This window comes from Paramisgurnus dabryanus, chromosome 14 (assembly GCF_030506205.2).
Source record: "Paramisgurnus dabryanus chromosome 14, PD_genome_1.1, whole genome shotgun sequence".
NCBI classification, from domain to species: Eukaryota; Metazoa; Chordata; class Actinopteri; order Cypriniformes; family Cobitidae; genus Paramisgurnus; species Paramisgurnus dabryanus.
The window spans coordinates 32,699,674-32,725,205 of NC_133350.1; the positions used below are offsets into that span (position 1 = coordinate 32,699,674).

A 25,532-nucleotide genomic window follows, 5' to 3' on the forward strand; every position below is an offset into this window, starting at 1 on the left:
TCATGGCAGTCCATTCAGGAAGATGGGTGGCTTACCGTTTGTGATGAGTTGCTCAACCCATTCTGTAAAAACTTAACCTCTTCTTACAAAATTAACCTCTTCTTACAAGTTCTTTTCGGCACACACCAAGCCCAGATGGTTCACCCCGACGACTCGTTGTGGCCGTCTTCTTAAGGCGATTGACTCGAAAGCCGTTGGGGTCTCCCCACGCACGTTCAAACCCTGCCGACTACGAGCGTTTGCTTCCCGGACGTTCTCTTGTTGGACGTTCCAGCTCACGAGGTGTTGTATTTCTGAAGCTCAAGTTGTTACCGTGGGATATGCGAAGGGAAAACTAAGCAGCCTTTTGTAGTTTCTCCTGTGTGTGTTAAACAAGCAGCCCTGTTGTGGAGTGATGCGCTTCCATTGTCATTTTGACCATATACAGCGCGTACAACATGAGACCAAAGAAGAGCTGGAACAGGTTGTTGTTTGGAATGGATGTGCATTGTGGCTAATCCTGTTGATCCTTACCTGAGCCATGTTCTGAGAGGTTAAGGATTAAGGCCCCACCCCTTTCTTTTCACAATTTCCATAATTCCCTGCCCCAGATTGTTGTCCTTAATTAATTTAAACATGTTTTTGCACTTATGCTTTTCTTAATAGAAAGCGAAAAATAAATTAACTTCTCGTAAAGATCTCTTACCTGCCGAAAAGGCACAACATACAGCAAAGCAGTACCTTCTTCTTCGTCTTCTTTTTCTTCTTCTTCTCTGTTTAATGGCGGGTAGCACCAACTTTAAGGTGCATTATTGCCACCTACTGTGTTGGAGTGTGAAGCAGAGTTTTCCCCACAAAAAAAACCCCTACATTCTCTTAGTCAATCCTGTTATCTTTAAATAATGAAATAAACTCTCCAAGCCGTAACAGATTATATTCTCAGGGTTCAAGTCAACAATTCCCACTTGCCTAATTGCCCTCTGCAGTGTTTACCCTTTCCTCAATATACTTTCGACAAAAACAAAAAACATGCTCTAAAATTTGTACCTGAAGTCTAATCTCAGTTCTCATGGTGATTACCACCATGTCGTCCAGCGTCCGTGAATGTGCACAGGAGAGGTCGTGACCTTTGCTGTCATTCTTTCGCAGAGGCAATATCGTAGCCTATGAGGTTTACCCGAGGTGTGATCATTGCTGGTTGAAAACTTTACCCAATACCCCGCCAGGATGACTTGAAATACAGTCAGCTTTGGCAATTTTTGCCAGTCTCTTAAGAGACTTACAAAGTCGTTGGAAAAGAAAGATGTCCCCTTGTTTTGGGTTTGCTCGTAATGAGATCAGGGGTATCGCAGGTTCATCCCAATAGTTGGTGTCACATTCATTTCAAGCTTTGATGAGGCAGTGGACGTTGAAGATATCAAGATTGCGTTTTACAGAGTGTTCTTTACGTCATGTGTGATGATTTTATGGAGAAATGAGCAACTAACAAAAAAATATTTAGCTGGCTTTTCACAGGAAGGATCACGTTTTTGTCACATGTGCTTTATCTCGTGCAACTGGAGAGTCAGTTCATCATGTTACGCAGACACACCTACACTTACTCTAGCTTAGTAACGCTGCCTCTCTGATGACGTTTTGGAGGACAACTGCTTTTTCCCCAAGAGAAGAGTGTCTCAAGCTGAAGCAAGACTACTCCACTTAAAGAGCTCTTACATACTCTGTTAGAAGACTGAAGCAGGCTCCTGCTCATTTGTGGCATTCTAGTAACATTTACTCTGTCCGCAGACCGGCGAGTAATGAACAGGTCATGATAAAAAAATCCCATCTTTGTCTGCAAGCGTTATAAGACCATAGGAGGCTTGAGACGTGAAGCTCTGGAGCTGAGAAGCTCTGGAGCTGAGAAGCTCTGGAGCTGAGAAGCTCTGGAGCTGAGAAGCTCTGGAGCTGAGAAGCTCTGGAGCTGAGAAGCTCTGGAGCTGAGAAGCTCTGGAGCTGAGAAGCTCTGGAGCTGAGAAGCTCTGGAGCTGAGAAGCTCTGGAGCTGAGAAGCTCTGGAGCTGAGAAGCTCTGGAGCTGAGAAGCTCTGGAGCTGAGAAGCTCTGGAGCTGAGAAGCTCTGGAGCTGAGACCTGAGCCCGGATAGCTCAGTCGGTAGAGCATCAGACTTTTAATCTGAGGGTCCAGGGTTCAAGTCCCTGTTCGGGCGATGACTGTTCTCATAAGATCCTATATCGGATTTTGTGCCGCTGTGTGAAGAGCTCCGTTTCGCTGGGAATGCCGAGAGTTAAACATATCACCCACCTGACAGCATGTAGTCGTGGCCGAGTGGTTAAGGCGATGGACTAGAAATCCATTGGGGTCTCCCCGCGCAGGTTCGAATCCTGCCGACTACGTCTGCGGGCGTTTTCCTTTGGCTTTCGGGTCAGCTTTCGGACTCGATGATGGATTGGACTTTAAGAGGCATTTCGTTTAAGTTTTGCCGATGAACGTAAACAAAAAGTTGATTGAGACTTAGGAAAATCAATGCCAAGCGCCTTCCGGCCGACACACTAAGGCAGACCTGCAGGCGCGTTCTGGTGGAGCCTGGTGGCATGCCCTGATCGTATAGTGGTTAGTACTCTGCGTTGTGGCCGCAGCAACCCTGGTTCGAATCCGGGTCACGGCAGTCCATTCAGGAAGATGGGTGGCTTACCGTTTGTGATCAGCTGCTCAACCCATTCTGTAAAAACTTAACCTCTTCTTACATGTTCTTTTCGGCACACACCAAGCCCAGATGGTTCACCCCGACGACTCGTTGTGGCCGTCTTCTTAAGGCGATTGACTCGAAAGCCGTTGGGGTCTCCCCACGCACGTTCAAACCCTGCCGACTACGAGCGTTTGCTTCCCGGACGTTCTCTTGTTGGACGTTCCAGCTCACGAGGTGTTGTATTTCTGAAGCTCAAGTTGTTACCGTGGGATATGCGAAGGGAAAACTAAGCAGCCTTTTGTAGTTTCTCCTGTGTGTGTTAAACAAGCAGCCCTGTTGTGGAGTGATGCGCTTCCATTGTCATTTTGACCATATACAGCGCGTACAACATGAGACCAAAGAAGAGCTGGAACAGGTCGTTGTTTGGAACTGATGTGCATTGTGGCTAATCCTGTTGATCCTTACCTGAGCCATGTTCTGAGAGGTTAAGGATTAAGGCCCCACCCCTTTCTTTTCACAATTTCCATTATTCCCTGCCCCAGATTGTTGTCCTTAATTAATTTAAACATGTTTTTGCACTTATGCTTTTCTTAATAGAAAGCGAAAAATAAATAAACTTCTCGTAAAGATCTCTTACCTGCCGAAAAGGCACAACATACAGCAAAGCAGTACCTTCTTCTTCATCTTCTTTTTCTTCTTCTTCTCTGTTTAATGGTGGGTAGCACCAACTTTAAGGTGCATTATTGCCACCTACTGTGTTGGAGTGTGAAGCAGAGTTTTCCCCACAAAAAAAACCCCTACATTCTCTTAGTCAATCCTGTTATCTTTAAATAATGAAATAAACTCTCCAAGCCGTAACAGATTATATTCTCAGGGTTCAAGTCAACAATTCCCACTTGCCTAATTGCCCTCTGCAGTGTTTACCCTTTCCTCAATATACTTTCGACAAAAACAAAAAACATGCTCTAAAATTTGTACCTGAAGTCTAATCTCAGTTCTCATGGTGATTACCACCATGTCATCCAGCGTCCGTGAATGTGCACAGGAGAGGTCGTGACCTTTGCTGTCATTCTTTCCCAGAGGCAATATCGTAGCTTATGAGGTTTACCCGAGGCGTGATCATTGCTGGTTGAAAACTTTACCCAATACCCCGCCAGGATGACTTGAAATACAGTCAGCTTTGGCAATTTTTGCCAGTCTCTTAAGAGACTTACAAAGTCGTTGGAAAAGAAAGATGTCCCCTTGTTTTGGGGTTGCTCGTAATGAGATCAGGGGAATCGCAGGTTCATCCCAATAGTTGGTGTCACATTCATTTCAAGCTTTGATGAGGCAGTGGACGTTGAAGATATCAAGATTGCGTTTTACAGAGTGTTCTTTACGTCATGTGTGATGATTTTATGGAGAAATGAGCAAATAACAAAAAATTATTTAGCTGCCTTTTCACAGGAAGGATCACGTTTTTGTCACATGTGCTTTATCTCGTGCAACTGGAGAGTCAGTTCATCATGTTACGCAGACACACCTACACTTACTCTAGCTTAGTAACGCTGCCTCTCTGATGATGTTTTGGAGGACAACTGCTTTTTCCCCAAGAGAAGAGTGTCTCAAGCTGAAGCAAGACTACTCCACTTAAAGAGCTCTTACATACTCTGTTAGAAGACTGAAGCAGGCTCCTGCTCATTTGTGGCATTCTAGTAACATTTACTCTGTCCGCAGACCGGCGAGTAATGAACAGGTCATGATAAAAAATCCCATCTTTGTCTGCAAGCGTTATAAGACCATAGGAGGCTTGAGACGTGAAGCTCTGGAGCTGAGAAGCTCTGGAGCTGAGAAGCTCTGGAGCTGAGAAGCTCTGGAGCTGAGAAGCTCTGGAGCTGAGAAGCTCTGGAGCTGAGAAGCTCTGGAGCTGAGAAGCTCTGGAGCTGAGAAGCTCTGGAGCTGAGAAGCTCTGGAGCTGAGAAGCTCTGGAGCTGAGAAGCTCTGGAGCTGAGAAGCTCTGGAGCTGAGAAGCTCTGGAGCTGAGAAGCTCTGGAGCTGAGAAGCTCTGGAGCTGAGAAGCTCTGGAGCTGAGAAGCTCTGGAGCTGAGACCTGAGCCCGGATAGCTCAGTCGGTAGAGCATCAGACTTTTAATCTGAGGGTCCAGGGTTCAAGTCCCTGTTCGGGCGATGACTGTTCTCATAAGATCCTATATCGGATTTTGTGCCGCTGTGTGAAGAGCTCCGTTTCGCTGGGAATGGCGAGAGTTAAACATATTACCCACCTGACGGCATGTAGTCGTGGCCGAGTGGTTAAAGCGATGGACTAGAAATCCATTGGGGTCTCCCTGCGCAGGTTCGAATCCTACCGACTACGTCTGCGGGCGTTTTCCTTTGGCTTTCGGGTCAGCTTTCGGACTCGATGATGGATTGGACTTTAAGAGGCATTTCGTTTAAGGTTTGCCGATGAACGTAAACAAAAAGTTGATTGAGACTTAGGAAAATCAATGCCAAGCGCCTTCCGGCCGACACACTAAGGCAGACCTGCAGGCGGCGTTCTGGTGGAGCCTGGTGGCATGCCGTGATCGTATAGTGGTTAGTACTCTGCGTTGTGGCCGCAGCAACCCCGGTTCGAATCCAGGTCACGGCAGTCCATTCAGGAAGATGGGTGGCTTACTGTTTGTGATCAGCTGCTCAACCCATTCTGTAAAAACGTAACCTCTTCTTACAAGTTCTTTTCGGCACACACCAAGCCCAGATGGTTCACCCCGACGACTCGTCGTGGCCGTCTTCTTAAGGCGATTGACTCGAAAGCCGTTGGGGTCTCCCCACGCACGTTCAAACCCTGACGACTACGAGCGTTTGCTTCCCGGACGTTCTCTTGTTGGACGTTCCAGCTCACGAGGTGTTGTATTTCTGAAGCTAGTTACCGTGGGATATGCGAAGGGAAAACTAAGCAGCCTTTTGTAGTTTCTCCTGTGTGTGTTAAACAAGCTGCCCTGTTGTGGAGTGATGCGCTTCCATTGTCATTTTGACCATATACAGCGCGTACAACATGAGACCAAAGAAGAGCTGGAACAGGTCGTTGTTTGGAACGGATGTGCATTGTGGCTAATCCTGTTGATCCTTACCTGAGCCATGTTCTGAGAGGTTAAGGCCCCACCCCTTTCTTTTCACAATTTCCATAATTCCCTGCCCCAGATTGTTGTCCTTAATTAATTTAAACATGTTTTTGCACTTATGCTTTTCTTAATAGAAAGCGAAAAATAAATAAACTTCTCGTAAAGATCTCTTACCTGCCGAAAAGGCACAACATACAGCAAAGCAGTACCTTCTTCTTCGTCTTCTTTTTCTTCTTCTTCTCTGTTTAATGGCGGGTAGCACCAACTTTAAGGTGCATTATTGCCACCTACTGTGTTGGAGTGTGAAGCAGAGTTTTCCCCACAAAAAACCCCTACATTCTCTTAGTCAATCCTGTTATCTTTAAATAATGAAATAAACTCTCCAAGCCGTAACAGATTATATTCTCAGGGTTCAAGTCAACAATTCCCACTTGCCTAATTGCCCTCTGCAGTGTTTACCCTTTCCTCAATATACTTTCGACAAAAACAAAAAACATGCTCTAAAATTTGTACCTGAAGTCTAATCTCAGTTCTCATGGTGATTACCACCATGTCGTCCAGCGTCCGTGAATGTGCACAGGAGAGGTCGTGACCTTTGCTGTCATTCTTTCGCAGAGGCAATATCGTAGCCTATGAGGTTTACCCGAGGCGTGATCATTGCTGGTTGAAAACTTTACCCAATACCCCGCCAGGATGACTTGAAATACAGTCAGCTTTGGCAATTTTTGCCAGTCTCTTAAGAGACTTACAAAGTCGTTGGAAAAGAAAGATGTCCCCTTGTTTTGGGGTTGTCGTAATGAGATCAGGGGTATCGCAGGTTCATCCCAATAGTTGGTGTCACATTCATTTCAAGCTTTGATGAGGCAGTGGACGTTGAAAATATCAAGATTGCGTTTTACAGAGTGTTCTTTACGTCATGTGTGATGATTTTATGGAGAAATGAGCAAATCACAAAAAATTATTTAGCTGGCTTTTCACAGGAAGGATCACGTTTTTGTCACATGTGCTTTATCTCGTGCAACTGGAGAGTCAGTTCATCATGTTACGCAGACACACCTACACTTACTCTAGCTTAGTAACGCTGCCTCTCTGATGACGTTTTGGAGGACAACTGCTTTTTCCCCAAGAGAAGAGTGTCTCAAGCTGAAGCAAGACTACTCCACTTAAAGAGCTCTTACATACTCTGTTAGAAGACTGAAGCCTGCTCCTGCTCATTTGTGGCATTCTAGTAACATTTACTCTGTCCGCAGACCGGCGAGTAATGAACAGGTCATGATAAAAAATCCCATCTTTGTCTGCAAGTGTTATAAGACCATAGGAGGCTTGAGACGTGAAGCTCTGGAGCTGAGACCTGAGCCCGGATAGCTCTCCCTGCCACCTGTAAGTCGTGGTTATTCTTGGTTATGACAGCCAATCAAATTCCCCGCTGAAACCAAGATTTGCAGGCAACGGCCAATCAGCGTTCCCGGCTGAAACCAAGATTTGCAAGCGACGGCCAATCAGCGTTCCCGGCTGAAACCAAGATTTGCAAGCAATGGCCAATCAGCGCTCCTGACTGAAACCAAGATTTGCAAGCAACGGCCAATCAGCGCTCCTGACTGAAACCAAGATTCGCATGCAATGACCAATCAGCGCTCGTATCGCTATCATGAACCTGTCTACTAGTAACAACCAAGAATTGACCAATCAACGTCAACAGCCCCCCAGAGCTTGTGAATTACGGTCGGAGAAACATCTTCAGGTAAGTCACTTTTTATCAACAAAAATAAAGTAGCAAATATTTTAAATTGTTTTAAACGAAAAACCTCTAGCACAGACTAGCTTTGTAATTTAGGTAATTAATACAAACTAATAATTAAACGTCAATTGTTATTATATATATGTATATATGTGTGTGTTGTTGCAATCGTTATAACGTTACTGTAATCAAACTTATATGTTTTATAGATTTACCGAGCAATCAAAACAAAGTATAACGTTACAGTTTACTACATCTTTACTACAACTTCGTACACAGTAAGTTACATGCTTCTATTTTTAGTACAGTAGCAAATATTCGTTTTAAACGAAACACCTGTACCGTTAGCCAGGCTAACATTAGCTTTGTAATTTAGGTCACTAATACAAACTTTTAATTAAACATCAATTGTTATTTATTATATTGTTGTTGTTGTTGTAATTGTTATACTGTAAGTTAATTTGTATGTTTTATAGATTCACAGAGCAATAAAGTATAACTGTAAGTTACTACGGCTTTACTACAGCTTCGTGCACAGTAAGTTACATGCTTCTATTTTTAGAACCTTTAAGTGTATTTTGATGCTAAACTTAGTTGTTTTAGCTAAATCAATTGTAAATGCATGATTTAAGGTTAAATGCTTTACTTGTAACATTATTAGAGCTTACTCTGGAATATAATGCTGATATGTTAGTCAACATTTTGAATCTGTTGGAAAAAATATACATATATATTTATATACATAGAATAATATAAAATCAACACTGTAATGTGATCATGAGTAAATATGTGCAATTTCTGCATTATTAATGTGATTTTTTTGTCAAAACATGAAATATAAATAGTCAGAGTCAATATGTTTGATATCAGTCATCAAAATAATATCAATCTATGCACTAGTTTTCTATTTTAGATGAGGGACTGTTATGAATGTTATGGAAGTGACAAAAAGACACACGTTTTTGAGAGAAAACATTTGTAGGATTTCAGTGAATTATTTTGCACAAACCAGAAGCCAAAAACAGAACAAATGGAGAAGGGATGACTCTTTTTTAGAACAAAAACAATGCATTTAAATGTAATTTTCATGTGTGCATTAAAGAGGAATATGTACTGTTATGGATGTGACAATTCTGAAATGGTTTTTATATGATTATGAAAAAACATACTTAAAATGCTTTAAAATATTTAAGAAAGAGACCTCCAGTGGTATAAAAACCACCAAATTTTGACAGCTAAGCTTTAAATGCAGTGAAAATCTTTGGTAAAAAAATGTTCATGGTAAGGTTAGCTTTTGTAAGGAATTGCCCATATAGTAATGTAATTTACACAGCTGGATTACCAAATGTGTTTTCTGTTTCTCTGTAATATTTATATCTTCATTTTTTAATTCAGATGGAGCCTCGCTTCAGGAGACGGGCTGATGGCAGCCTGAATCTTTCGGACACACTGGAAGCAGCAAAGGTGAAGGAAGCCAACAAAGGAAAGCCTTACACAAGACCCCTGTCCCCGGAGGCTGTGCTGGACAAGGCCAAGAAAAGCTTAAGTCAGCACCATGGAGATCCAGCTAACAGAAAGCACCTGCTGGGTTTCTTTGAAATCCAGTTTGGTATCTTTCGTGGGCAAACATTCAGGTGGGTGGCAGAAAATGCACTAGTGTATGCTGCTTACCTGGTTGCATCTATGAAGAGGGACACCACAGGAGGCAGCAAAGACTCCCAAGAACATGCCCACAACAAGGGGAGTTTCAGGGAGTATATTGAGCTCTTTCCTTCTGGCAAAATTGCCATTGCTATGAAGGAAGAGCAAAATGATGCAAAAGCTTCCAAGCACGATGCCCCTACTCAGCAAGCTGCACCCACCCAGCACGCTGCACCCACCCAGCACGCTGCACCCACCCAGCACGCTGCACCCACCCAGCACGCTGCACCTACCCAGCATGCTGCACCCACCCAGCACGCTGCCACCACCCATGCTTCCACTGCCTCTCTACGCTCCCTCTTGGTTGGGAAGTTGCCTGACCAAAGAACCCTGACCAAGACCATAAAAAGGATGGTTTCCCCCATCAAAACCACACCTTGTAAGCAAACATTTATGTGTAAAATACTTGGTTTGTTTTTAGTATTTGTTGCTGTTCAGGAGTCATGTTTAATTGTCCCTTGTTTTGTTTTGTAGCTTTGGCCCAGGCACGTGCACGACCCTCTGCCACCCTCACCCATCCAACTGTGTCCATTGAGGGAGCCACAGGGCCCACAGCCACCCTCACCGACCCGACTGTTTCCATTGAAGCCGCCGCAGGGCCCTCAGCTACCCTAACCCACCCCCCTGTGTCTACTGAGATAGATGACAGCACACTGCTGGCAGAGGCAACTATGTTTGAGGAGGCACATGTGGCATGTACGTTTATACTTATTTAAAACATATAACAAAATATTGAAGTTTCCTTTACAGGCATAATAAAGTAAAGTAAAACAATGGGTGGGTTGCAACGACAAGGATTAGGCCCAAACATTTAATCTTGTTGAAAAATAAACAGGGTTACATTTAAATTATCATTTTGATCCAGGTTTAAATTTTACATTAAACCTAGATTATGCATGACAAATGCGCTGGCACAGCATTATATCACAATATCTGAGCTTGTTTCCTGCCACATTGCTCAATACAATACAATAGACTGTTTTAATAGATTGTCAAATGTTATTATTTTGAATCAACCCTTTAGATTTCCGATGCATGTAGGTAGTGATTTATAATACAAAAATGACTTTACCTTTGCCTGCATAAACTGTTTATTTTCTTTTGAATGACAACGTCAACATTGTTGCTGTTTAATTACAGCAAATTCATCGTGGCGGACAAAATAAATCACAGATGAAGGGTGTAGTTAAGGTTTTAATCTAAGATTTGTTAATCTGTGTTTAAATTGAAGTAGTGCAACACAAGTCAAATTAAAATTAAACTAAGATCAACAAACCCTGGATTAGCTCTAAACTGTCTGTCAAATTCTAGGCTTAATTGAAGCCTTGTTGGTGCAACAATGTGAATTAGTGTTTATGTTTTTTTCCAGCAAAACGAGTCTGTCTTCCAGCTGGATGGATACACACCCTGCCTGAAGTAGACCAAAGGTGGATATCCAAGGCCCTGTTCAGGTGGGCTGCACCAGGCCGTCCTGAGCTGATCTATAACAGGGTGGACAAACTTTGGTGGTATCCTCCACCGGTACCACTGAAGACCAGTAGTGCTCCTTCCTTGGAATTACTTTGGCCATCCTCTGCTGCTCTGGATGCCACGAAAGCTGTGGCAATTGAAGCTGACCTGTCCACATCCAGACTGTCAGAAAGACCTTCTGACCTCAGCTGGCCTGCATCAAAAGATCAGGGTCGTGATTGCTTTAAATAGTGTGTACTTTGTGGCATCTGAGTACCTGGCCTGCCGAAGATGTAAGAGAAAGGTCATCAGCTGGAGCCATGATATCGTCTCCCAACTCGACATTGGCCACAGAGTGCAGTTCCCCTGCATTCTAACCTCAAAACTTGCATGTGACTTTCAGGTAGTATGTTTGATGCGTCAACGAGGCCTGGGAAACAGCAGCAGCCAGATCCAGCGCAAGCTGCAGGAGCGTCATGCTGAGGTCTGGTTGCAAAAAACAGTCCAATATCTTACAGATTGCAAGGGGATTGCCAGTGCTGTCACATCAAGCTTGATACTGCCTGTGACATTTGAACCGCTTCCTCCAATGCCTTCTGTCCCTAAGCACCGGTGGCTGATGCAGGTCTATGCCCAGGATGTCCTGCAACGGCTGGATGAGATCAAGGCCGCTATAACATCACAATATGGTCGGATCTTAAAAATGGATTCCACAAAAAAAGTAACCAGAAAACTAGCAGGACCCAGCTATGGCACCGCTGCCTGGGCAACCAATGTTGGAAATTAGCATGGACAGGTGATCATGTCCGTGCTCACAGCAAGTGAGGGTTTTGGTCTTGGGCCAATGATTGAAGGCCTCATTAGGAGATACAGAGTGGCTGGGGTAGCTCCTCCCGAGGTACTGTATGTGGACCGAGACTGCTGTGGCAACACTCTTCTGAGGAGGATGTTTGAAGAGTGGGAGCAAATGACCATCCGGTTGGATATATGGCATTTTATGAGGAGATTTTCTGTGGGTTGCACCACCGACTGTCACCCGTTATATGCCACATTTATGAGTCGCCTCAGCCACTGTATTTTCATGTGGGACCAGGACGACCTGACGGCCCTGAAGATGGCAAAGCGTGCAGAGCTAGAAGCTGACTGGAGACCATCATCTGAAGCTGATGTACTGCGCCGTATCAGCCGTAGCGAGCTAGCCCTACATTGCAGGAGAACCACTCGTGGGACCAAGGAGACCCTGACGATGATTGAGCGCCTCATTCAGGGCTTTGAAGGAGATGCTGGTCGTGACACTCTGGGAGTCCCTTTAATAAACTCAGCCCGGATGAGTGAGATCATAAAGTCCCAGCGAAAGCATGTGGCCTGCATCCAGGATCCTCAAGGTGTGCAGCTCTACATGCAGACGGGCACTTTAATGAAGGGAGGGCATCGTCTGCCAACTTACCGCTGTGCCAGAGGTTCTACTTCGCTGGAGTCTTTTCATCTGCACCTCAACAGATTCATCCCAGGTAAGTATTTTTAGTCACAGAATTTTTTTAATAAGATTTTACTTAATTATATATTGAAATAATTATGAGAATAGCAAGAACAGTTATTTATGTATTTATATGATTTTTTTAATGTACAGGCACGCTGGCAAGTGACACCTTTTTTCAGGCGTATCTTTTGGATGGACTTGCAAGGTGGAATGAGGACCGGGCTGTGGCAGCAACAACTGATGAGCAGCAGCCACATTCCTATAGTCATCTTCTCCGTCATGCTGCCAATATTCTTGCAGAGGAGGTCATGGGCATGAAAATCAGCCCTTATGTTGGGCGAAGAAAGTACACTGGTAGATAACTGTTTGTTGTTTTTGGTGACAATTACACACACACACACACACACACACACACACACACACACACACACACACACACAACACACACACACACACACACACACACACACACACACACACACACACACACACACACACACACACAGTGTTATAATAAAGAGTAATAATATAATATTCTGGTATATTATCTAATTGTCATTGTTTTAATATTTTAAAGGTGAACTTATCGGAGTAGAGTATCTTTACCAGCAAACTGGTAAAGTTCTGCAGGACTACAGGTTGGCCATTGAAGAGTCTGAGACCACTGAGGTTGCTATAGAGGTGGAGGAAGCTTATGATGAACTTGAGGAGTTTCAAGACATCACTGTCCCCACCTTTGACACAGAGCGGATACCTTCTGCTGCTTCACAAGCATCAGTGTCTGCAGCATCATCTTCAACCCCTCCGGCAACCAGACCCAAGTCATCACTGTATGTGTCACCAGTGAGATCTCCTGTCACCAGCTCTACGTCATCACTGTCTGTGGTCCCTCCAATACCAGTCACATCTTCTGTTTCCAGCTCACTGCACACTCAGCCAGCACTATCTCCTGGCGCACATAGCTGTGAGTTTTATCAAAGTATTTTTATTGAGAGTTGTTTGTTGTCACACTAACTCTAAATGACTCTAAATGAATATTTGTCATATTGAAAGATAAATACAAATGTAAACTAAATATTTACCTTTTTCATGTAGCCCCAGGTAACCAAGGGTCCACAGAAACTGACCTTCCAACATCTGAAGAGAACCCTTCGCATGATGTAAGGGCACGGTTTCTTTTTTAATGTACATATACATGTATGCAAACAAAATCTGGGTTATGTTGGCTGTGCTTTCATGTGAATATTTGTATTCATTGGTGCTTTCAAAAGTTGCTAAATGATCTTTCATTTTAGGATTGTGTTGGACCCGATAATATTGAAGGTTATGGAGCTGTGCAGGACTTGGCAGAGTATTTGTTCAACCTTAGAGAACACCGTCTGGCCTTAACTGGAGAAGAGTCTGATCAAATCATCAACCTATGGCAGGCATTGGGGGAGTTTGATAAGAAAAAGACCACTTACTCGCCACGTCACCAAACCAACCTAAAACAGGGACGATTCAGGGCCAGTAAGAAGAATGTGGCACCAGGTGTGGAGAGCACCAGAAGGTATGCTAAATTTAGCAAATACAGGGTTTTGATTTGTTTGAGGGTTTTGATTTTTATAAAAAGATATATATTTAGTAAAACCTGACGAATTATGACTAGCTTATCTTCCTGCAGCCTCTTAAATTCATACTTGGCTTAGATAAAACAAAAATTGTTAGTTGTGATTTACGTTTAATGCTGATTTTATGTTATGTAAGTTACATTCCTATGGACACAGTTCTAACCATACATCGTTGAAAAAACGCAGACCGGGGTCATTATAGAGTGCCACAGGGATGACATATTTTTGTTGGCTGACCCTCTCAAAAAAGCCAGTTTATTTTTCTCATAGACTTTTGGATTAACTGTGTTTAACAACAGTTTAAGACACTTTTTGTCCAAAGCTGTGATAATGCCACAACACAGTAAAACAGTAGATACCTAATTTATTGATATGATATTTCAACATCGACCCAGAAGACAAACAAGACAACATAACTCTGCACAGATATTAAAAATTAACATCTAGACCAGTGGTTTTCAAACTGGGGGCCGCGAGATGGTGCCAGGGGGGCCCCAGTTTTATGACATTTTATAAAATACATTATTTATCATGAATTCTGTGTAATTAAACCTAAAAAATAAGGCTACTAACCAAAAGTATTACTTTTTTGTACAATTTAATGGGTTTTTTTTTATTTAAAATGTTGAGTTTTAGAACAGTTTTTTGTCACAAATTTTTAACAGAGAAAAGTTCACACACTGAAAACAATCTTACATTAATAATATGTATTCTGCTGTAATTTGTAGGTGTTTCATTGGGCCTCATAGTCCTGCACAGAGGCCTGACTGCAACAGAGTGGTGGAGGGCATCTTCATAAGGCTCTGTGCTCTCTACCAAAATGCGGTGCGTGTTAATGGAGAGAGGGTCACCCGCTTCACAATGATTGCACGGGTCTACAGACATATCCGAGAGTGCATCCTCACCAATGATAGGGTGATGAGAGAAACCACCATCCAGCTTCTACAGATGAACGCTTCAACAATCTCAGACTGGTGAGTAAATTAGCATTGTTACCGCTATACCAAAACATGAACCCTCTGTATAGTCCTCAGCTGCTTTAAGTAATTGACACGGTTGACTGAATGTAACTGTGGGTGCTTTGACGGGTCTAGAAACAAATCAACAAGAGTCCAACTTCTGTTTACTTTTCTATTATGAAATATATGATTTATTGCTTACGACATGATCTTTAACAGACTGTAAGAATCCATAATCCAATGTTAATTTCAATTAAAGTAGTCATTTTACAAAAGCAACATGACACTAGGGTGTGATCAATTGCTATATGATATCAGCTGTGTAATGTTGCTGCATTATAGTCGTGATTAAACAGTAGATGATCACAGCACTTTTTTATTTTTGTTTAAATGTTTATTAATACTGGTTGTTTTATGTTTTTCCAGGTTCTCCAAGCGTGACAAGTCACAGGATGTGGGGGTTACAAAGCAGGGTATCAATTTCCCAGATGCACCCATGGCTGGACCTGAGAAGCTTCCTGCGGCTTTGCAGAAAGGGCCGACCCTATTTCCAGGGAGCTTGGCTGAGCCTCACCTTTTTGTCCTGCCAAGAAACACTGCTGGGGAGGCAAAACTCAAGAGGAGGTCACAACCTCCAGCCATCTCCCAGGCACCACCATCACATCAAAGACTCCCTATCATTGCACCAGCAATACCCGTCTCTCTGCCTTTCATTTTGCCCTCCCTGCAGCTTCCGACAGTTGTAGATACATCATCTTCAGTGCCTGGAACTTCACAGGTGGTGTTCTTTAACGTACCTTTACCTTCTGCTATGCCACCATCAGCTCAGACACAAACATCCAGTCAAGCTGTACCTTACTCCACTCAGCAGTACAGGAAGAGAAAACAGATGAGGGAGGACACTGGAACTGTCACACGCAAATATGTGAGGAAGACAGATGTTATTCTTTGTAGAAAGTGCAACAAAGAGAGAAAGCCACCATCACATCTTCAGTACTTTGGCAACTGGTACTGCAAAGAGACTGAGACTCAGTCATATGCTGAATGGAGGGCTGTGCTGGAGGGACGTGGTTATGGGGAAAAAAAAACAGGAAATGACAATCCTCCAGCTCCTTAAAAATTTCACATTTTATATACACACTGTAAATAATACACACGCTATACACACTGTAAATAATGTTAAGTTTACCTTGTTTATGGTCAAGTTTTTTATTGTTATTGTTTAGGATGACCTTTCAAAGTTGCACTACTGTGATAAATGTTTGTTTTGATTTTAAAAAAAATTTAGTCTGACATGTCAAAGGTGCACTGCAAATTTTTGTTTTTGTTATTATTATTATTAACATTGATACGTCAGAATTGCACTACTATGTTGAATGTTTATTTTATTAATGTTTACTATTTATTATGTTGACAATCCTCCAGCTCCTTAAAAATTTCACATTTTATATACACACTATAAATAATATACACGCTATACACACTGTAAATAATGTTAAGTTTACCTTGTTTATGGTCAAGTTTTTTATTGTTATTGTTTAGGATGACCTTTCAAAGTTGCACTACTGTGATAAATGTTTGTTTTGATTTAATATTATTTTCTTAGTCTGACATGTCAAAGGTGCACTGCAAGTTTTTGTTATTATTATTATTATTATTATTATTATTAACATTGATACGTCAGAATTGCCCTACTAAGTTGAATGTTTATTTTATTAATGTTTACTATTTATTATTTTATTTTAATAACATTGCTGTTCTGGTTTTTTATTTACCTTAAAAATCTATGCAAATAATAAATGTTTAATCCTTGCCCTCACATTTTTTCCCGGGTCTATTTATATAGTCTATTAATTTGGCTACTCTATACTTTACGAATAAACAATATTTTGTAGCTGTAAACACAAAAACAAGTCTTTAATCAATAAAACACACCATAAGAACAGGGACAGTCCTGTTTATAGTTTTTATTCCGTTATTAAAAGTGTCCAATTACAGTGATGGGGGGCTGATTTACAATTGATTAAAGTGCGGGAGACAGTGATGATGACACATGCGTGCACTAGCAGCGTCAAACTGACACGTCACACAAATTCCACCACTGGTCTGAGCGAGGCGCGAACTCGCGTCGCTCTGCCGTCTTTTGGTTGCTTTACCTCGACTAACACGCGCCGGCTTTGGCGCAGTCGGTAGAGCATCAGACTTTTAATCTGAGGGTCCAGGGTTCAAGTCCCTGTTCGGGCGATGACTGTTCTCATAAGATCCTATATCGGATTTTGTGCCGCTGTGTGAAGAGCTCCGTTTCGCTGGGAATGGCGAGAGTTAAACATATCACCAACCTGACAGCATGTAGTTGTGGCCGAGTGGTGGACTAAGGTGATGGACTAGAAATCCATTGGGGTCTCCCCGCGCAGGTTCAAATCCTGCCGACTACGTCTGCGGGCGTTTTCCTTTGGCTTTCGGGTCAGCTTTCGGACTCGATGATGGATTGGACTTTAAGAGGCATTTCGTTTAAGGTTTGCCGATGAACGTAAACAAAAAGTTGATTGAGACTTAGGAAAATCAATGCCAAGCGCCTTCCGGCCGACACACTAAGGCAGACCTGCAGGCGGCGTTCTGGTGGAGCCTGGTGGCATGCCATGATCGTATAGTGGTTAGTACTCTGCGTTGTGGCCGCAGCAACCCCGGTTCGAATCCGGGTCACGGCAGTCCATTCAGGAAGATGGGTGGCTTACCGTTTGTGATCAGCTGCTCAACCCATTCTGTAAAAACGTAACCTCTTCTTACAAGTTCTTTTCGGCACACACCAAGCCCAGATGGTTCACCCCGACGACTCGTCGTGGCCGTCTTCTTAAGGCGATTGACTCGAAAGCCGTTGGGGTCTCCCCACGCACGTTCAAACCCTGCCGACTACGAGCGTTTGCTTCCCGGACGTTCTCTTGTTGGACGTTACAGCTCACGAGGTGTTGTACTTCTGAAGCTCAAGTTGTTACCGTGGGATATGCGAAGGGAAAACTAAGCAGCCTTTTGTAGTTTCTCCTGTGTGTGTTAAACAAGCAGCCCTGTTGTGGAGTGATGCGCTTCCATTGTCATTTTGACCATATACAGCGCGTACAACATGAGACCAAAGAAGAGCTGGAACAGGTCGTTGTTTGGAACGGATGTGCATTGTGGCTAATCCTGTTGATCCTTACCTGAGCCATGTTCTGAGAGGTTAAGGATTAAGGCCCCACCCCTTTCTTTTCACAATTTCCATAATTCCCTGCCCCAGATTGTTGTCCTTAATTAATTTAAACATGTTTTTGCACTTATGCTTTTCTTAATAGAAAGCGAAAAATGAATAAACTTCTCGTAAAGATCTCTTACCTGCCGAAAAGGCACAACATACAGCAAAGCAGTACCTTCTTCTTCGTCTTCTTTTTCTTCTTCTTCTCTGTTTAATGGCGGGTAGCACCAACTTTAAGGTGCATTATTGCCACCTACTGTGTTGGAGTGTGAAGCAGAGTTTTCCCCACAAAAAAAACCCCTACATTCTCTTAGTCAATCCTGTTATCTTTAAATAATGAAATAAACTCTCCAAGCCGTAACAGATTATATTCTCAGGGTTCAAGTCAACAATTCCCACTTGCCTAATTGCCCTCTGCAGTGTTTACCCTTTCCTCAATATACTTTCGACAAAAACAAAAAACATGCTCTAAAATTTGTACCTGAAGTCTAATCTCAGTTCTCATGGTGATTACCACCATGTCGTCCAGCGTCCGTGAATGTGCACAGGAGAGGTCGTAACCTTTGCTGTCATTCTTTCGCAGAGGCAATGTCGTAGCCTATGAAGTTTACCCGAGGCGTGATCATTGCTGGTTGAAAACTTTACCCAATACCCTGCCAGGATGACTTGAAATACAGTCAGCTTTGGCAATTTTTGCCAGTCTCTTAAGAGACTTACAAAGTCGTTGGAAAAGAAAGATGTTCCCTTGTTTTGGGGTTGCTTGTAATGAGATCAGGGGAATCGCAAGTTCATCCCAATAGTTGGTGTCACATTCATTTCAAGCTTTGATGAGGCAGTGGACGTTAAAGATATTGAGGTTGCGTTTTACAGAGTGTTGTTTACGTCATGTGTGATGATTTTATGGAGAAATTAGCAAATCACAAAAAATTATTTAGCTGGCTTTTCATAGGAAGGACCACGTTTTTGTCACATGTGCTTTATCTCGTGCAATTGGAGAGTCAGTTCATCATGTTACGCAGACACACCTACACTTACTCTAGCTTAGAAACGCTGCCTCTCTGATGACGTTTTGGAGGACAACTGCTTTTTCCCCAAGAGAAGAGTGTCTCAAGCTGAAGCAAGACTACTCCACTTAAAGAGCTCTTACATACTCTGTTAGAAGACTGAAGCAGGCTCCTGCTCATTTGTGGCATTCTAGTAACATTTACTCTGTCCGCAGACCGGCGAGTAATGAACAGGTCATGATAAAAAAATCCCATCTTTGTCTGCAAGCGTTATAAGACCATAGGAGGCTTAAGACGTGAAGCTCTGGAGCTGAGACCTGAGCCCTGAGCCCGGATAGCTCAGTCGGTAGAGCATCAGACTTTTAATCTGAGGGTCCAGGGTTCTCGGTTCGGGCGATGACTGTTCTCGTAAGATCCTATGTCGGATTTTGTGCCGCTGTGTGAAGAGCTCCGTTTCGCTGGGAATGGCGAGAGTTAAACATATCACCCACCTGACAGCATGTAGTCGTGGCCGAGTGAGTAAGGCGATGGACTAGAAATCCATTGGGGTCTCCCCGCGCAGGTTCGAATCCTGCCGACTAAGTCTGCGGGCGTTTTCCTTTGGCTTTCGGGTCAGCTTTTGGACTCGATGATGGATTGGACTTTAAGAGGCATTTCGTTTAAGGTTTGCCGATGAACGTAAACAAAAAGTTGATTGAGACTTCGGAAAATCAATTCCAAGCGCCTTCCGGCCGACACACTAAGGCAGACCTGCAGGCGGCGTTCTGGTGGAGCCTGGTGGCATGCCGTGATCGTATAGTGGTAAGTACTCTGCGTTTTGTGCCGCAGTAACCCCGGTTCGAATCCGGGTCACGGCAGTCCATTCAGGAAGATGGGTGGCTTACCGTTTGTGATCAGCTGCTCAACCCATTCTGTAAAAACGTAACCTCTTCTTACAAGTTCTTTTCGGCACACACCAAGCCCAGATGGTTCACCCCGACGACTCGTCGTGGCCGTCTTCTTAAGGCGATTGACTCGAAAGCCGTTGGGGTCTACCCACGCACGTTCAAACCCTGCCGACTACCAGCGTTTGCTTCCCGGACGTGTTCTTGTTGGACGTTCCAGCTCACGAGGTGTTGTATTTCTGAAGCTCAAGTTGTTACCGTGGGATATGCGAAGGGAAAACTAAGCAGCCTTTTGTAGTTTCTCCCGTGTGTGTTAAACAAGCAGCCCTGTTGTGGAGTGATGCGGCTTCCATTGTCATTTTGACCATATACAGCGCGTACAACAGGAGACCAAAGAAGAGCTGGAACAGGTCGTTGTTTAGAACGGATGTGCATTGTGGCTAATCGTGTTGATCCTTACCTGAGCCATGTTCTGAGAGGTTAAGGATTAAGGCCCCACCCCTTTCTTTTCACAATTTCCATAATTCCCTGCCCCAAATTGTTGTCATTAATTAATTTAAACATGTTTTTGCACTTATGCTTTTCTTAATAGAAAGCGAAAAATAAATAAACTTCTCGTAAAGATCTCTTACCTGCCGAAAAGGCACAACATACAGCAAAGCAGTACCTTCTTCTTCGTCTTCTTTTTCTTCTTCTTTCTCTGTTTAATGGCGGGTAGCACCAACTTTAAGGTGCATTATTGCCACCTACTGTGTTGGAGTGTGAAGCAGAGTTTTCCCCACAAAAAAAACCCTACATTCTCTTAGTCAATCCTGTTATCTTTAAATAATGAAATAAACTCTCCAAGCCGTAACAGATTATATTCTCAGGGTTCAAGTCAACAATTCCCACTTGCCTAATTGCCCTCTGCAGTGTTTACCCTTTCCTCAATATACTTTCGACAAAAACAAAAAACATGCTCTAAAATCTTTACCTGAAGTCTAATCTCAGTTCTCATGGTGATTACCACCATGTCGTCCAGCGTCCGTGAATGTCCACAGGAGAGGTCGTGACCTTTGCTGTCATTCTTTCGCAGAGGCAATATCGTAGCCTATGAGGTTTACCCGAGGCGTGATCATTGCTGGTTGAAAACTTTACCCAATACCCCGCCAGGATGACTTGAAATACAGTCAGCTTTGGCAATTTTTGCCAGTCTCTTAAGAGACTTACAAAGTCGTTGGAAAAGAAAGATGTCCCCTTGTGTTGGGATTGCTCGTAATGAGATCAGGGGAATCGCAGATTCATCCCAATAGTTGGTGTCACATTCATTTCAAGCTTTGATGAGACAGTGGACGTTAAAGATATCAAGATTGCGTTTTACAGAGTGTTCTTTACGTCATGTGTGATGATTTTATGGAGAAATGAGCAAATCACAAAAAATGATTTAGCTGGCGTTTCACAGGAAGGATCACGTTTTTGTCACATGTGCTTTATCTCGTGCAACTGGAGAGTCAGTTCATCGTGTTACGCAGACAGACCTACACTTACTCTAGCTTAGTAACGCTGCCTCTCTGATGACGTTTTGGAGGACAACTGTTTTTTCCCCAAGAGAAGAGTGTCTCAAGTAGTGATGCAAAGTCCGATTCATTTTTGCGAACCGGCTCTTTTCGGACAGTTCGGCTCATTAAACCGGTTCAAAAGCCGATTCACCGGTTCCTGACGTCATCAAGAAATTACTATACGCATTTATTGTATCAATGAAACATTCAAATAAAGTCGTTTGTGTCAACACATTAGAACATTTAAATAAAAAGTTGTTTTTGTGAAGGCATAGGTGATTTATTGCCTTGCATTCACAAGTTAGTAATGTTTGTGGTCACAGTTTAAATCGCGGATCATAAATAATAAATAAATAGTAAATGCAGATATAACTGACCAGTTTTGACAAGCCTACAACTTGAAAAAGATTCCTAAAAGACACTGATGCACAATTGCGGATGTGTGTAAGTATAAATAATAAATAAACTTGTGTGTTAAACTCATTGGTCTTCCTTAAACGACTACAATATGATTTGCATGCAAAATAAATCGTATCAAAACCAATAAAACAAGCATATCAAGAAACGAATAAAACAAAAAACTTCGCGCATCAGGCTCGTTCAAGTCCTCGGTGATTCACACACAGTATCGTCGGCAATCCTCGCCTCGGCAATCATCGACAAACTCCGTTCGGTTCTATGAGTCCGACGTGCTATTTCGGCTGTGCGTCCTGCGTCATCATCCCGGAACCTATGCCCAAAACTAAAGTTCGATTCAGTTCGACTTGCGAACCTTCTCGACCGGTTACTTCCTGAGAACCGGCTCAAAAGAACGATTCGTTCAAGAACCTAACATCACTAGTCTCAAGCTGAAGCAAGACTACTCCACTTAAAGAGCTCTTACATACTCTGTTAGAAGACTGAAGCAGGCTCCTGCTCATTTGTGGCATTCTAGTAACATTTACTCTGTCCGCAGACCGGCGAGTAATGAACAGGTCATGATAAAGAAATCCCATCTTTGTCTGCAAGCATTATAAGACCATAGGAGGCTTGAGACGTGAAGCTCTGGAGCTGTAACCTGAGCCTGGATAGGTCAGTCGGTAGAGCATCAGACTTTTAATCTGAGGGTCCAGGGTTCAAGTCCCTGTTCGGGCGATGACTGTTCTCGTAAAATCCTATGTTGGATTTTGTGCCGCTGTGTGAAGAGCTCTGTTTAGCTGGGAACGGCTAGAGTTAAACATAGAGTTAAACATATCACCCATGACAGCATGTAGTTGTGGCCGAGTGGTTAAGGCGATGGACTAGAAATCTATTGGGGTCTCCCCGCGCAGGTTCGAATCCTGCCGACTACGTCTGCGGGTGTTTTCCTTTGGCTTTCGGGTCAGCTTTCGGGCTCGATGATGGATTGGACTTTAAGAGGCATTTTGTTTAAGGTTGGTCGATGAACGTAAACAAAAAGTTGATTGAGACTTCGGAAAATCAATGCCAAGCGCCTTCCGGCCGACACAGTAAGGCAGACCTGCCCCAGATTGTTGTCCTTAATTAATTGAAACATGTTTTTGCACTTATGCTTTTCTTAATAGAAAGCGAAAAATAAATAAACTTCTCGTAAATATCTCTTACCTGCCGAAAAGGCACAACATATAGCAAAGCAGTACCTTCTTCTTCGTCTTCTTTTTCTTCTTCTTTCTCTGTTTAATGGCGGGTAGCACCAACTTTAAGGTGCATTATTGCCACCTACTGTGTTGGAGTGTGAAGCAGAGTTTTCCCCACAAAAAAAACCCCTACATTCTCTTAGTCAATCCTGTTATCTTTAAATAATGAAATAAACTCTCCAAGCCGTAACAGATTATATTCTCAGGGTTCAAGTCAACAATTCCCACTTGCCTAAATGCCCTCTGCAGTGTTTACCCTTTCCTCAATATACTTTCGACAAAAACATGCTCTAAAATTTGTACCTGAAGTCTAATCTCAGTTCTCATGGTGATTACCACCATGTCGTCCAGCGTCCGTGAATGTGCACAGGAGAGGTCGTGACCTTTGCTGTCATTCTTTCGCAGAGGCAATATCGTAGCCTATGAGGTTTGCCCGAGGCGTGATAATCTCTGGTTGAAAATTTTACCCAATAACTAGTGATGGGCAGAGCGAGGCTTCGTGAAACATTGAAACAGTTGAATCAATTGTGTCGAGGCTTCGAAACATGGATTGAAACCGCCTCCACAGTGACACGTAGTGGTCATTAGCATGTATTGCCATAGAGCAGCCTTGACAAGGTTTTAGACGAGTGCTCACAAATTGTATCCCACATGATGTGTAATTGCTACAAGTGATCAGGTGGGAGAGTGGATAGTGTCCTTGACTCTCATGCAAAAGCCCTTTGGATCGAACCTCGGGAAACGCATTGTTATTACCGATGATGGCTCGAATCTGGGTCACGGCAGTCCATTCAGGAAGATGGGTGGCTGACCCTTTTGTGTCCGGCTGCTCAATCCACTCTGCAAAAACGTAACCTCTTCTTACAAGTTCTTTTCGGCACACACCAAGCACAGATGGTTCACCCCGACGACTCGTCGTAGTCATATCATAGTAAAACATATCACCCGCCTGACAGCATGTAGTCGTGGCCGTACCTGCTAGCGATTGGACAGCCTAAGCATTTCTGACAACATTTGAATACCTCCGAACGAGGTCGGAACACTTCCAACTGAGGTCCGAACAATTTGCGAACAGCTGCTAACTAAATCCAAACACGTCCTAACGCAAATCCGATATATGAGCCAATCAATTCCTACCAAGACTGAAAGAGACTTAGAAAAAACTAAGCAATACTATAAAGTATTTTATATAATACCATTTATTAAATATTTCATAATTTTCCTGTTTTCTATTATTTATTCCTTATATTTATAGCCTACGTATTTGCTCTTAAACTATTATAAAACTATTATGTTTACAAACAAATTAATATGCATATGCTTGTTTATATATTAATAAAACTTTACATCATGTGTGTGTGTGCTACATTTACATATTTTTTAAGTATGTAAATATCATAAATTTAGAACAAAGTGGAAGAAGACAAGATATAAGGTAAAATGAAATATTAGAAAATGGAAAAATATGAAATATTTAATAAATGGTGATATTATTGCTTTTTTAGTATAACCAATTAAAATCTAAAATATTTCTAAATTAATTATAAATGTAACATGATAAAAACGCTATAAGAAACACATATAGGGAACAGACTTTGACAGAACACCGGACATTTTCTCTAATTATTTTCTATTCTAATTATTAAAAGATTTCCAGATGATTTCATCACTCCAGTCTATCCGTTTAAGGGCTTATTGCAAATATAAACATCTACGTTTATCTTCAAATGGTTTCTTTTACGATATACTATAAAATTTATAAATTGTATAGTAAAAAATCAATCAAAAACCATTTACTAACCTCCAAGGTGATTGTTCCAGATGGCTATTTTTTTTCTTTATCCCCCCCCCTTTCCCCTGTTCCCCCCTTCAAGAACCCCAATCAATTAGCCTTTCGCCAAGCCCCGCCCCCCTTAGTTACTGTTGCTACTTCCGACAAACAAATGACAAGCGCGACAGATTGCCATGACGGAAAGCGATATACCCGTGCGTGTCAGTGACCTTTTTTGGAGCAATACCTCGCGATTTCCTCCAGATCGAGGCAAATGTGGTTACAGTATGCAGTGGAGGGATATATAAAAAATATAAAAATACGCAATGAAGGAGACACGGCTACTGTCGAGGCTAATGCTTACCGGTCTCAAGGAAAAAATTAGAAACCACATGACCGGTAACTCAAATGCAACCAGCACAGCCTTGTGGACCAGTCATGCTCTTGCCCTGCCGGGTAAGTTCTCTTTCATATGGTACGGTCTATTAATGTCTATTGCAAATACAAGGGTATGTTAGCTAGCTAAACCTACATGTGTTTCAAAGCCATTCAAAGCTTACTAACATTTCTGTTGTTTAGAGGATAGCCGTTTTGAGAATCATAATGTTTTATTTCCTTTGGTGATAACCAGAATTCACAAATAGGAAACTGCTTTGGCTTAAAATTTGCAGGACAGATAATATAATAAATAAAATGTATAATATAATAAAATTGCACAGCATTTACGGGATTGTAAGGGGTAAAATAAGGGGTAGGTTTTCCGTTCATAAAATGCTA

The 25,532-nt window shown here is 42.6% G+C and overlaps 1 long non-coding RNA gene and 16 other non-coding genes across 17 annotated transcripts in view; all 17 read left to right on the forward strand.

Moving 5' to 3' along the window:
- Positions 1-8, forward strand: part of trnah-gug (transfer RNA histidin (anticodon GUG)) — a 72-nt gene extending 64 nt beyond the window's left edge. The window contains exon 1 of the tRNA in view: positions 1-8. This exon is cut by the window's left edge and continues 64 nt beyond it. This is a non-coding gene — a tRNA (tRNA-His).
- Positions 9-1,116: 1,108 nt separating this feature from the next.
- LOC135747402 (U4 spliceosomal RNA) lies at positions 1,117-1,257 on the forward strand. The gene has a single exon (XR_010531906.1). It is a non-coding gene; the product is annotated as a U4 spliceosomal RNA (small nuclear RNA).
- An 853-nt stretch (positions 1,258-2,110) lies between these two features.
- Positions 2,111-2,183, forward strand: trnak-uuu (transfer RNA lysine (anticodon UUU)). Its single transcript has one exon. It is a non-coding gene; the product is annotated as a tRNA-Lys (tRNA).
- A 105-nt stretch (positions 2,184-2,288) lies between these two features.
- trnas-aga (transfer RNA serine (anticodon AGA)) lies at positions 2,289-2,370 on the forward strand. The gene has a single exon. It is a non-coding gene; the product is annotated as a tRNA-Ser (tRNA).
- A 1,361-nt stretch (positions 2,371-3,731) lies between these two features.
- On the forward strand, positions 3,732-3,872 carry LOC135747405 (U4 spliceosomal RNA). Its single transcript, XR_010531909.1, has one exon. It is a non-coding gene; the product is annotated as a U4 spliceosomal RNA (small nuclear RNA).
- Positions 3,873-4,756: 884 nt separating this feature from the next.
- Positions 4,757-4,829, forward strand: trnak-uuu (transfer RNA lysine (anticodon UUU)). Its single transcript has one exon. It is a non-coding gene; the product is annotated as a tRNA-Lys (tRNA).
- A 105-nt stretch (positions 4,830-4,934) lies between these two features.
- Positions 4,935-5,016, forward strand: trnas-aga (transfer RNA serine (anticodon AGA)). Its single transcript has one exon. It is a non-coding gene; the product is annotated as a tRNA-Ser (tRNA).
- A 1,348-nt stretch (positions 5,017-6,364) lies between these two features.
- LOC135747361 (U4 spliceosomal RNA) lies at positions 6,365-6,505 on the forward strand. Its single transcript, XR_010531867.1, has one exon. It is a non-coding gene; the product is annotated as a U4 spliceosomal RNA (small nuclear RNA).
- A 1,210-nt stretch (positions 6,506-7,715) lies between these two features.
- LOC135747290 (uncharacterized) lies at positions 7,716-9,122 on the forward strand. Its single transcript, XR_010531828.2, has 3 exons — positions 7,716-7,777; positions 7,976-8,036; positions 8,895-9,122. It is a non-coding gene; the product is annotated as an uncharacterized lncRNA (long non-coding RNA).
- A 7,925-nt stretch (positions 9,123-17,047) lies between these two features.
- On the forward strand, positions 17,048-17,133 carry trnas-aga (transfer RNA serine (anticodon AGA)). The gene has a single exon. It is a non-coding gene; the product is annotated as a tRNA-Ser (tRNA).
- Positions 17,134-17,334: 201 nt separating this feature from the next.
- trnah-gug (transfer RNA histidin (anticodon GUG)) lies at positions 17,335-17,406 on the forward strand. The gene has a single exon. It is a non-coding gene; the product is annotated as a tRNA-His (tRNA).
- Positions 17,407-18,495: 1,089 nt separating this feature from the next.
- On the forward strand, positions 18,496-18,636 carry LOC135747407 (U4 spliceosomal RNA). Its single transcript, XR_010531911.1, has one exon. It is a non-coding gene; the product is annotated as a U4 spliceosomal RNA (small nuclear RNA).
- Positions 18,637-19,429: 793 nt separating this feature from the next.
- On the forward strand, positions 19,430-19,511 carry trnas-aga (transfer RNA serine (anticodon AGA)). Its single transcript has one exon. It is a non-coding gene; the product is annotated as a tRNA-Ser (tRNA).
- Positions 19,512-20,875: 1,364 nt separating this feature from the next.
- On the forward strand, positions 20,876-21,016 carry LOC135747350 (U4 spliceosomal RNA). Its single transcript, XR_010531856.1, has one exon. It is a non-coding gene; the product is annotated as a U4 spliceosomal RNA (small nuclear RNA).
- A 1,395-nt stretch (positions 21,017-22,411) lies between these two features.
- trnak-uuu (transfer RNA lysine (anticodon UUU)) lies at positions 22,412-22,484 on the forward strand. Its single transcript has one exon. It is a non-coding gene; the product is annotated as a tRNA-Lys (tRNA).
- Positions 22,485-22,599: 115 nt separating this feature from the next.
- On the forward strand, positions 22,600-22,681 carry trnas-aga (transfer RNA serine (anticodon AGA)). Its single transcript has one exon. It is a non-coding gene; the product is annotated as a tRNA-Ser (tRNA).
- Positions 22,682-23,377: 696 nt separating this feature from the next.
- On the forward strand, positions 23,378-23,511 carry LOC135747410 (U4 spliceosomal RNA). Its single transcript, XR_010531914.1, has one exon. It is a non-coding gene; the product is annotated as a U4 spliceosomal RNA (small nuclear RNA).
- Positions 23,512-25,532: the final 2,021 nt, after the last annotated feature.